At 43.4% G+C, this 12,467-nt stretch overlaps 1 protein-coding gene across 5 annotated transcripts in view; it reads left to right on the plus strand.

The window, feature by feature from the left end:
• Positions 1–12,467, plus strand: part of foxp2 (forkhead box P2) — a 105,164-nt gene that overhangs the window by 7,029 nt on the left and 85,668 nt on the right. For 3 of the 5 annotated variants that reach the window (XM_080492020.1, XM_080492021.1, XM_080492022.1), the window contains exons 2-3: positions 2,400–2,470; positions 3,175–3,241. The gene's annotated coding sequence lies outside the window, so the exon portion shown is untranslated. Of the gene's footprint in view, positions 1–2,289; positions 2,471–3,174; positions 3,242–12,467 lie in introns of those variants that run through there. The other 2 variants (XM_080492019.1, XM_080492023.1) reach the window with 1 other exon arrangement.

The raw sequence follows: 12,467 nt of genomic DNA on the forward strand, positions 1-12,467 counted from the left end.
CTGTCTCTTTCTTTTCTCCCCCTCTGTACTCCTCCACCCTCCCCTGCCATGCCTTGGTGGGTCTGATTTGTAGTTCTGCTCCTCTCTCACCACACAGAAGGCATTAAAGCCAGGCCTCACAAGCCCCCTCTGATATGGGAGAGTTCATTAGAGATGTGCCTTTGATGGGCAGCCTTTTCATGTGACTACCGGTTTTTCAAATACCTTGATGTAGAAGCTTAAGAAGGCATTGTGCAGTAAGCCCTCTTTTTGATGCGACTTATTTAGATCTGCATAGTAAATCAGGGGGGAGTAAATAACCAGCCAACAGATGGAAGCAAGTAGATAAGGCGCCAGCGAACAATCGCATTTGTATTTTGTTATGATGTTGACAGCAGCTAAAATTCACTAATCTAGAGCCACTGATCTGCATTTCAAAGAAATCTCATTTAGCAGCGGGGAGGATAAAGTTCCTCTCATTGTGTCTATTTTATTGCATTCTTCGCTAATTTATCTGCCCACAGATTTAACGTGCGGGGCTTGGTGGTAGGAGCTGGCGTCCGTGCGTTGCATAGGGGGTCTTAAATACTGTGAAAGCGGTTACGTCTAGACTGTGAGCCGAGGGTAATTACACGTCTGACCATGAATAGAATGAGTTTGAAGACTCATCTTTCTTCGGGCAGGCCTGAATTGCTTGACTAACACTGATAAGGAGCATTTGGTCCACACAGAAATATTGCCAGTGACTTTCCATAGTCCCCCCCCCCCCCATTTCCAACACCGTGGATGGTATTTACTTTTAAGATAAAGTTATTGTGTACAGTAATCTGACTTGTTAGCATAATGTCCTCTTTCATCGCAGGACCCTCCTTTTTCTGCAGTGTGGAGGTATTTGTGGTCTGGGTCTTAAATAGTTTATCTTGACTTAGTGCGCGAGCGCTTTATGTAAATATCAGCCTATAGCATTATTAGGCCTTCATGAATACTTGAATGCGTTTGCCATATTTATAAGTTGATAGAATTTACCGATGGTTTTATATTTGGCATAAAGACATGTGTGGTATTTGTAAATCCCCGCGAATTGGAGGTCATGCAGACTAATAGCATGCCAAATGCTTTTCCAGTGAATAAAATATGACATCTGCACAGCCTGGAGGTGTTTGGGTGTTTAAATCTACCTAAGAGCAAATAAGTTAAGACAAGGTGTGTTTACTTCAGATTTTATATTACGTCTAAATTACATTTCGCCTTGCTTGTTTTTGTATTACTTTTAAGGTGTTCGCTGATTTAGTTGTCCCAGACAGGAAGATTAATTTTATTTTTGCATTTTAGTTTATACATGATGTGTACAATTCTTTAAATATAATCCAATCAATCATTTGACTCTGAAATCTTTGCAGGTCTAAAATCCCCCGCCCCGCCCCCTCAAGCCCTTTTCCACGTAAATGTTGTGCAACAATCTGTGCAACATTTTCCACAAACTCAAAACAGTGAAAAATTATGGCGGTTGACATGTTTTGTTTTCAGCTGTGCTCTTTGAGCTGAGGGCTTTTTGTACAGTTCAGAGAGCACATTCCTCAGGATTCAGCAGCCGCTGGTTGCCTGTAGGGGTCATTGGAATTCTGGGCGAATAAAGAAAGAAGAGTGGTGGTGGCGGGTGGGGGGGATGCAACAACCCACAGAGGATCATCCAGGCCATTTTCTGCCCCTAATGCCCCCGGGGGTGCAGGAATGGGCCCACACCTTACTCCCAGGGGCTTTCTTCTCCCACTTCTTTTCCCTGATGCTCTTGATGTGATGCATGTGCAGTAAAAGTGTCGTGAGCAATCGGTTGCGGTGGTTGTGGTATTGTACACCCTTTCTGCTCCTATGTGATTAACACAAGAAATCATCAATACTAATGGTCTCTAAATTATATGGAAAGCAGAGGTTGTGTACTCAGATGCAGACAGCTGAATGGAAGTACAGGAGAAATCAATCTTGTCAGGTTAACGGCATGATTTACTTGGCGTTGAGAGCTTGAGCCTTCCAGGCACTGCACCTTTTAACTTCAGTGTGTGTGTGTGTGTGTGTGTGTGTGTGTGTGTGTGTGTGTGTGTGTGTGTGTGTGTGTGGTGAGCAGGCGTGTTGTGCTTGTACTGTACAATGCCTGTTGGTGCATGCACACCCACACATAAACACACGTACGCGCACACACAAACACACTCTACGACTTCTCACCAAACTCCAGGTGCACTTTGTTGTAAGAAAGTTTATTGCCTTCACTTACAAACCATACAGAAAATACTTATGCAACACACTGTCTAGCCCACACTTGTTAGTAGCAGCAGTGAACGTACCCAGGAAACATGTTTCAGGAGATCAGTATGTGACGGAGTAGATTTGGACTAATGGTTCACTTTTGTTTCCTTTTGTCGTAGAGAGCTGACATCGCTGGACCGCCGCCCCCCCCCCCCGTGACCGACAACTACAGCAATTTCTCTCCCTTAGGGTAAGTATTCCAACACGGATTCTTCATGTTCTTCTGTCAAGGAATTCTTAACCTTGGACAAGATTAGCGTTGCAGTCGCACTGTTTTCAACAGCCAGTGTTAATATTGAGAGTAAATCTCTCGTAAGCTATGTCTTTTTTTTTTGTGTGCCAGTAATGATATAAAAGTGTTTTTTTTTTTAAATCAAGTCACCAAATGTACCTTTGGTTGTTGCTCTATTGTTAGCCTTAAGTGAATGTAGTGGCCAGTGGAGGTCAAGGCCCCCCCCCCCCATTGCTCCTGAAATAATAAAACAAATCTTCATCTTGTCCACTTTGATAGAATTCCCCCTCCACTGGGCAACCTTTCAGTTGTGCCTGTTTGGTTTTCACACCCCAAGGATTTTCAATCTACTCTAACTTAGAAGTTATGATATGCACTATGGCTTACAAATGTGTGCAGCTCAGATTTCAGATATATATATATATACCGGTATATATATATTTCTTTTTTTCTTTTAAATTTATTTTGTTGACGTCTTGATTGAGATTTGTAGCAGAACGGAACAGGATGACGTGAACAGGGGTTCCATCGGCCCTAACCTAATCTCTGATGATGCCTGGTGTGCATTACTCCATTCAGACTGCAGAAACCAAGGCCAGCTCTATTCACTGTACCGCTCATATTTTAGGCCAGACATCCATTTTACCCTCTTTTCTTCTCAGGATGAGATATGCGCACTCTGCGCCGGTAGAAAAAAGCAGACGACAAACACTGTGAAGTGGCAAAGTGGTAAGTGGAAGCAGTTTTCATTGTCCTCGCATGCCTGGTGTTGTTGTGTTTTCCTCCCAGATGAATGTGCCCACTGTAATGAGCCACGTCAGTCATAACTGTCGATTCGGGTGTGGCTGTAGAGAAACACAGCCATGGGTGCTGAATTGTCAAAAGAGCAAAGTGGCGTATGAGAAAAGTTTGCCAATCAGTACATGCTTTTCTGATGAATATTGATAATACCGTTTGGAAAGTGTTCTTGCTACTTGTGATCAGTTTCAAAGTGGGTTTTGTTAGATAGGAACACAAAAATGCTCATCAAACCGTTTTAAATTTGCAATCTTGCTTGTAATTCAGGACTTGCACAATTAGTTTTTAACAAGATAGATACGTAATCGCATAGCACTTTTTGCACCAGTGATCATAGGGATAAAAAACTGAATCATTTATCTTGAGTCGCTGAACTGATGATACAAGATGGTGTTTGTCATCGAGCCAAATAAAGGTGAATAATTTGGGGTTTCATAACACACGTATAGGGGTCGTTTCACGTCGTCAAGGTGAGTAGAAAGAGAATAAAAGCCACTGAAGATTAGATTTTTAGCTGAAAATAGTTCTGTTTGTGTCTATCAAAGTGTAAATGGAATCAGCATTGCATCATTTTCCATGAATAAGGTACGATTCCAAATGAGGTTTCTCTTTTTTAATTAAACACGACAAATAAAGTTCTTCTCAGATATTCAGACAGATGAACTTCTTCCTGAAAGTTTTAGATGTAATACATGAAATGTGTCTGTTTGCCTCAAATCCATTCTGCCTCTAATCTAAAGAGGAGAATCTTTTTTATCTTGAAACGCGCGGCATCTCTGAGGTGAAGCTCTGATTAAAGTTTATGGGCAAAAGCAAAGTGCAACGCGGCTGTAGAAGCAGGTCCACCTCCCAAGCAGTCTTTCCAGAGTGAAGCAGACTCCACATTTCCTTTTTCCACCTAAAAGAGATTTAAATATTAGTTCTTAATTTGTCTAGTATTCAGTTAAATCTTCAAAGATGAACTCTTACTGCATATCTGCTGGCCTAAAAAAGTCCTTCTAATCATTGCAAAAAAAAAAAGTATAATTGCCCCACCACTGCAAGCTGTACTTCCCATGTAGACACACACACAGACACACACACACACATATATATAAAAAAAAAAAAAATCTACGGCAATTAAGCATATCTTTGGCTCCCTTTAAAGAAGCTGCAGCTCGGACTGAAACAGCCCTCTGCTCATATTTCCAGCTGGAAATTGATTTCTTGTCATAGATCAGAAACCTCTTGTCATTCCCTTTTCAATCCTCAAATGGTTTCTCTGAGCCTGCTAACTGTCGTCCCTGTGAGCGGGCAAACAGGGGGAACCTCCACGGGTCTTTACCCTGGGCACTCAGAGCAGTCGAGGGGGTAGAGGCAGAAATCAAAGGGACTTGGATCATCCCCCATTGGCAGCCTCCATTGTCTGGCCGGTTCGGGATTGGAGGAGAAGGTGAAGACTGTGGAACGGGGGGTGGGTGGGGGGGTTGGTGGGGTGGTGGGGTGGATGGAGATCAGGCAGAGCAACCCTTTTTCCCCCCCTAATCTTTATCCACCATTAACCCCAGTGCCCCAGTGTGTGGCTGAGATCAGGGCCATTGGTCAATCCCCCATTCATTGCCACCCAGAATATTTTAAAGTTAAGCTCCGTCGCTTAACAAAAAAAGTCTTACTCATCAAAGGTTTACTTTCCCTTCTGCCCCTTCTCTTCCTTCCTTTTTTGCTCTCGGCCCCGAGGATCTGCTGTTCTCCATGCACCCTTCTCTCTATGGTCCACTGTTTTGTCTTCACACTTCGGCACGGCCGATAGGAGCTGGAAGTTTTAGAACTTCCTCAAGTTTCCCTATTTCGTTGGAGGGAAGTTTGCTTTGGGGTCGAGGTGCGAGCAAATTGAAGGGACGGCGTAAGGACCAGTGACGTCCACAGTCTCTCCGATTAGGAGCCGCTCTCAATTAACTCTAAAATGTGTTTACATTGTTTCCGAGAGGCGGTACGTTTCTCACCAGATATTCATGTCCCCTCTTGTTTCCCTCTCCCGACTTTGCTGGTTCAAACTATCCTTTATAAAACAACAGAGTTCCTGTTATTATCATAACATGGTTAAATTCAGTCCACATCTCCTGAACGGTTGAGATTTTCCTTCTTTTGGTGGTGGATGGAGAAATCACGTAAAGGTTGTTTATTCAGAGTGCTCACAGTTACCATGAGAGGAGAGCTCCCCCCACTGTTTTTTTTAATTCTCAATTCCATTTAGTTTTTTTGGACAGGATATTTTTTTTTCTTCTTCAGATTAAAACTTAATTCAACCCCAGTGAAAGTGGCCACAGCTCAATTTTGGAGCTCCACTGATATTAGTTAGGAGAGCAGCAGGCTTGGGAAGTAATATCGTGTTTGTATATTTGAATATTTACTGTACTGGTTCATTTAGAAATAGCGATACTTTCTACTCAAGATGCACGTTTGGTACTGATATTTATCAACCTGATATTAGAAAAAAAAAAATCATGATCGGGCGATAACCAACATTGCTTCAATCTGGGTTATTTTTATATCCCTCCCATTTTTCCCATTCCTATTTTCTACTCTACCTTCTTAAACCTGGTTAATTTTAACTCCCTTTGATGAATATTCAGAGAGACAGTGAAAGGATTTAAGCATTTCCAGTAATCAATAACAGTTATCCATACAGAAATTGAGTGATCAGTTTGGAGCAATACTGGTTCAATGCCAAGACTTCCTGTTAGAAGTAAATCTATGAGGTTTAATTTAGATTTATTGAGTTTTATATTAAGTTATGCCTGTTTTGATCCAGAAAGGTTTTTGGTTTGTTGAATCGCTGTCTGTTTTCATGATAATAATGAAGTTTGTGTATCTTTGCTGACAGAGTTGCCTCAAGCCTTAAAAAAAAAACCGTTAAGGATTTATTTTAACTTTGTGTTTGAGAGCCTTTACTTTCTTACTCTCCCTTAATTAAAAAGTTTGAACCAGAGCTTTTCCTTTCACCGGGGTATTTATTTACACGGGTAGCTGTACTTCTACTTAAGGTAAGACTGTGGGTACTTTTGCCACCTCTGTCAAAATGACCGATACTGTGGAAATGAGTGATTGCAAATACTGCATGCCTTAGCTCAGTTCCTTTAAAAAAAAAAAAAAAAGGAGCAGGCATCTAGTGTTTCACGTGTTATTCTTTCCCCGCAATTTAATTGGAGAAATCTTGGGTGCGGAAGCCAGGCCCGATGGCATCCCTCCAAGAGCCTGAGATTATTGTGAAACCCAACCCAAGGCAGGCATGACATCAGAGAGGCCTGACACTAGTTTGAACTCCTTATTTCAGGTGGGAAGAATTATGAGTGGCTTCACTCGCAGGTGATCGCGTCCAGCGAGCCGCTCGCACACAGTCGCGCATTCTTCTCCCAAGGTCTGAATGCTGATTGTCCTGACAGATTGAACTTGTGTGTTATCGCCGAGCTGTCACGCGGCCTCATTTTTCAGCCTGCACACGCACCCCTAGGTTTATGTTAGCCTTTCACCACGCGGTGTTTTATTGGGATCTCATCATCATGACATAAACTGAATGTACAGTATTTTAACCAGCGGAGGAGTTCTGTTTATCTCAAGGCCTGCATACTGTCACAGAGTTCTGAAATACCTTGACTTGTCAAGACGTTGGAGTAGTTTTTTTTGTTTTTTTTTAAATATTCGAGACCTTCCTAAAATGCAGTGATTTTCGTAATCTCATAAAGTGAGTGTTTTTTGCAGTTTTAATAATATTAAACCAATCGGACATTAACAACGTGAATAATATTACATGTTTTAATTAGTTCTCTTTCCTCCGTATTGATATTTAACCACACCAATACTCGCCGAACGTTCCTCCGCTTTTTGAAATTCACTTTTGTCAAAACGACACAAAATTGGGACCGTTTGCCTTCGGATTCACACAGTTCAGACTCCTCCATGTAACATGGCCTTTCTTCCACCGCAGCACACTTTATCTGTCTCGCCGCCTCCGAAAGTAAAAGTTTCAAATCAAACCGCGCGGTCACAGCCACTGAAAAAGCTTTTACTCCAGAGGCAACAAGCCAACTCCTTTGTTCATAATGATCATTTGATCGCAGCTTGAAAAGGGATACAGGCGGCAGCGCAATCCTACAAGAGCTTGGAATCTTGACTTCCTCGCCACAAACCGCAAGCCTAGACAGTGCAGCCGTTGCTACCTGGTTGGAGGCGAAATGGCCAGAAAGTATTCATGTGTGCGGAAGAGGGGGGGGGAAATAAAATAAAAAAATGCCCACACACTCACACAGCATGCTCGATTTGGGTCATGGAGCTGACAGACAGTGGAATGTGAATGTGTGTATGTTGACAAACTCCACTGCACTCTGAATGGGGTTTGTGATTACACCTCATCATGCGTGTTGCATTGGTCCTGTCCCCGGCCCCCCCCAATCTCTCTCTGCCTTTCTCTGCCCCTCTCTCTCTCTCTCTCTCTCTCTCTCTCTCTCTCTCTCTCTCTCTCTCTCTCTCTCTCACCCTCTCACCGCAGTGCCTCTTGGGCAATCATGTGGTCACACTACCTGACTCCTTGCTGCTCAAGAGTGCAGTTGACAAAAACAGCCCGAGGCCCGTCATGTGGAAAAGATTCAGTCGGCACACAGAATACATCGCCACCCCCTCCTGCTCCCCCCCCCCCCCCCCAATGCCGCCTCCTCCTCCTCCTCATGCTACGACTCCTCACTTTCTCCCACTAAGTAACCGAAGCACCGGGGTGTTTCCCCTCTTCTGCTCACCTGTGAAAGGAAATGGCAACAGCTCTCCTCCTGTCTGGCCGTGTGAGAGGGAGAGAGAGAGGGAGAGAGAGAGAGAGAGAGCGCGGATATTTTTGTGTTTGCAGCTTTGTGGCCACGCCGCTTTAAACAGCCGTGCACAGGTACGCGCGGGCGTACACACGTGTGCTCCTCGCCCGCCCCGCACACACACACACACACACACACACACACACACACACACACACACACACACACACACACACACACACACACACACACACACACACACACACACACACACACACACACACACACACACACACACTCTCACTCCGAGAGGAGCAGGCAGCCTCTCTTTGTCAGTTGAGTTGCTCTCCTCGTGTCATGTAACATAAAGCTGGCGGTCAGTGAGAGCTCTCAGCTGTCAGTCAGCCCGGTGGTCCCGGCCTGTCGAGCTGCTCACCTGTGTTTATTGGACAAGACCTGCTCCACGCCGCCCAGGGAGAACCTCACGTCTCCCTCCCTTTTTCTTTTTCCTCCCACTCTCCCCCTTTCTGTTTTTCTTTCACTCTGTTTTTGTCTCTTCCCATCACTCCCCCTTTGTCTGTTTCACTCACTCGGCTCTCAGTGCAATATCACTTTATATTTAGCTTATTTCTTTAGATTTTCAATCCCACATTCACCTTTTGTTCTTCCGACTTCTTCTCCCCCTGCCCTCTACAGTTCTTTTTTCTATCTCTCTTCCCTGCTTCTTTTTTTTTTTTTTTTTTTTTGCCGCCTCCTCCTGTTTCCCTTCCCTCCCTGTCCGCGCTGTCCGCTTTTATTTTGTATTATTTTGGGACCTCTTTGTCAGGCCCTCGCCTTAAAGCGGGCGCCGTCTTTTCGGCGGCGGTGTTCATCTCTTCTCCGCACCTGGCTGACCACACGCACGGCATTCTCGCACCGCCGCCGCCAGATGACTGATTGAAACTTGTGTCTCAAAGTTGCAAATGTTCACTGAAGCATTATATTGTAGATAAAGTAAATAAACTAGGTTACCATGGGAGAAATCTCTGGAATAGACTGCGGCGATCGAGCAGACGAGCCCTGCCTTCTCTCTCCTTCGCTCGCACGCGTAAAGAGGCACACATGGATCGAGCGAATGGCCGGAGAGATGTCGGTGATGTGGAGGTGTGAGCGGAGCTGGGGCGGGGGAGATATTTTCTCGGGCTCAGGAATTTCACAAGTTTAATGTTTTTTGAGGAGCTCTCTAGAAAAGTAACAGTTGGACTCGATGATCCGCGGTCGCTCATATAGAAACTGTACAGACTAATGTCATGGTATAGCACAAGTTGCAACGAGTAATGCTTGTTGAACTCCCTGAAAGTCACATTTAACCAGATAACTTTAAAAGATACCAAAGTTTTCTGCTTCTTTTCTTCACTCTGAACTTTGTAATTCCACATTTCTTTTCAGAAGATTTCCACTGAGTTAAACAATTTTTTTTTTTTTGTTGGAAAGCGCCTATTAGCTAGGGTAGTTAGCATATTGGTTAAATGTGAGGGCTGCCTCTTTGTGGGTTTAAAACCGGTGTCCACAGAATGATCCCCGAGTTTAGAGCGCCAGTGAGGCAAGTGAAGCCACACATCAAAAGGAGCCCTCGTTCACATTTCCACCTGGTGTTATATAAAACTCTCTTGTATTCACTGTAGTTCCATTCTATGCTGTAAAGTGGTATAGGTGACATGGTAATACATTTGTATTGTGCCCAATAATAAATACTCTACCAGGTCTTACTCACTCCGTTGCCTCCGAATGTGTCCGGACAGCGGCTGCATTGTCAAAGGCGTGGGGGTCATTCAAAACTGCCTTTTGTCACATATTTCTGCGCGGGTGATAGTTTTCTCATTTATTTAGTGAATAGTCGGGCGGGCGAAGAAGAAAAAGAGTTTTTACATTATGGAAATGATGGAATGGGTTATAATCTCCCGCATATTCATCACAGCAGACATTGGACCCTTGTGATACCGTCCTCCATTTGGCTATTGTTCCCGTCCGCTTTTCACGTACTGTTCCCCTGAATGGGCGAAGCCGGCTTTAATCCTGTCCTCTCTTTGGAATGACAATGTTTACGAGCTATCATTCAATAAGGAGCCAGGAGCTCGACGCACATCTCTCTGTCAGTAAATGTTCAGTGAATGTGCCGAAGCCAGCCGCAGAAACGTTATTGTGAGCCCGCCGGGGATAAAGGAGAGGCCACTCCAGCAAAGTGATTGGACGGTTTACATGTGTGTTTTAAAACCGCTTAAACCTCTCCAAACTTTTGTACCTGCCTTTCCTTATCATGCTCATTGTGATGGTATGCGTTACACCAGAGCAGGGCTTTGAAAGTACGAGAGGATGAGCCCTCCCATCACAGAGCTTGAGCCACGTTGTTCGTCCCCCGTTTCTCAAACTGCACGTTGTGTCGCACACCAAGATTTGAAGACCAAACTTACACATGACAACATTAAAAAACTATACATAAAAAAAAATACACCTTTTGGGATCCATAGTAAATAAGGAAGTTTTCTCAAGCCTGTTAAATGCAGTGTCTTCCTATATATACGGTATTTCCCAATTATACTGTAAGCGGTAGTTTTTTGTTTTTTTTTGTCTTTTGGGTGGTCATGTGACTTATCTCACGAAGACACTTTTATACTAAAACATATGAATACATACCACCAGGGACCACTAGATGGCACTATAGAGCAACATGCTGTTACTACTGTATGATCGGAAATCGTCCATTACTATTGTATTTAACCAACAGAGCAAAAAAAAAAAAAAGAAAGTCGCCCAGGGAAAAAGTTTCTCCAAGCAATTTTTTAGCTGGAGGAACAAATTTACAGATGAGCAGCTGCTTGTTGGCGGTGCAGTGTACATTCGGACATGGGAAAATAAATGCGACTAATACACCTGTGTTAGTTGTGTTTTTTTTTCCTCCTCTTGATGCATCTTTTGATAGATGTAGACTTATAGTCCAGAGAGTACGGTAGTCTGCGGCCGTCACAACTGTTACATTTGTTGTTTTGTATTGAAGTTTATTGTATCAATTCATCTGCATTTTAGTTACAATAAAACACATTTTGATTGATTTTATAGCTTACCTTTGCCATTTGTTCGTTTTATCTTGATTTGATTTAAAGAATAAAAAGGGAAATACTCATCCTGGGCAACGACTGCTCCATAACCAGAAATGTTTTCTTGCTGCTGCTCTCTAATGAGAGATTTTTACAGGTTAACTGTCTATACAACCACACACTAGCATGGCAACTTTGTGTAATTATTGACTGTAAGTAGGGATTTGGGTTGTGGTTGTTGACAGTAAATTGGCTCAGTGTGAGTTTAACACACCTTTTGCAAAGATCAGACACCTTCATGCAAAAAGCTGAGGCGTCAACATGAAATGCCTTTTTTTTTTCCTTTCCCCCTCGTTTTACATGGACCTTGTTATGTATTTACAGTTCACCAGTAAATAGGGTCTAATTTTTCTCAGTCGCTTATCTCTTATTGTGGAAAAAAAACAAAACAGCATAAACAAGCTAATGAGTTTTTCTAAATATAAAGCGACGTGGCAAGCTTAGACACGCATCACATTTCTTTCAGTTTCCTCCTTTTCCCTTCGCTCCCACCATACTGTTTTCCCTCTCAGAGTCTTGACAGCGTTAGAGATTAGCGCCATAGCTGCTAACAATCATTAGTGTGTTTTCACCATTGTGCCACGCACTGTTTTTCTCGCACCACCGCCAACCCCCAGCCATACACCTCCTGAGTGTGTCTCCTGCTTTCGTGCCGAGCAAGAAATGAAAAACAATCGTTACGACCTCCAGCGACCCCTCCTGACGCACAGTCAGTTAAATGGTTTGTAAGACGTTTAATTACCAAATGGTATAATCGTTATTCATCTCATCATTAGATGTATGATATTAAGTGAATTGCCTCCCCTGGGTCCCTGTGTTTCACAGATCAATAGATTTAGATGGAGCTTGAAGGGGATTGGGTGGGGGGGGGGGCTGGGTGGGCAGCTAAAACACTTCTGAGGCCCCTCATATGAACACATGCATTGTTTCTGTGATGCACAGTGGTGACATTCACTCATTTATTTATGCAATTAGCTTTTATATAGGTTTAATTATGCTAATTTCAGTGTCTGCACACAGGAATGGCAGTATGTCACTTTTTTTTTATGGATTTACAGCTCCTGGGTTTATTTTGATGGTGAAAGGACATGAAACAATGGACAAGGTTATGGCACCACAGACTTCCCATCAGCAGAGTGCTTGCGTTTGCACTTTGGGACACTTTGTTGGTATCAAGCATTGTTTGAAGGCATTGTGGAGATTGCTAATGCAGCGTGTACACCTCAGAGGCCCAGTAGCCTGCAGCTT

The sequence above is a fragment of the Lipophrys pholis genome, assembly GCF_963383615.2.
Source record: "Lipophrys pholis genome assembly, chromosome: 22".
Classification (NCBI taxonomy): Eukaryota; Metazoa; Chordata; class Actinopteri; order Blenniiformes; family Blenniidae; genus Lipophrys; species Lipophrys pholis.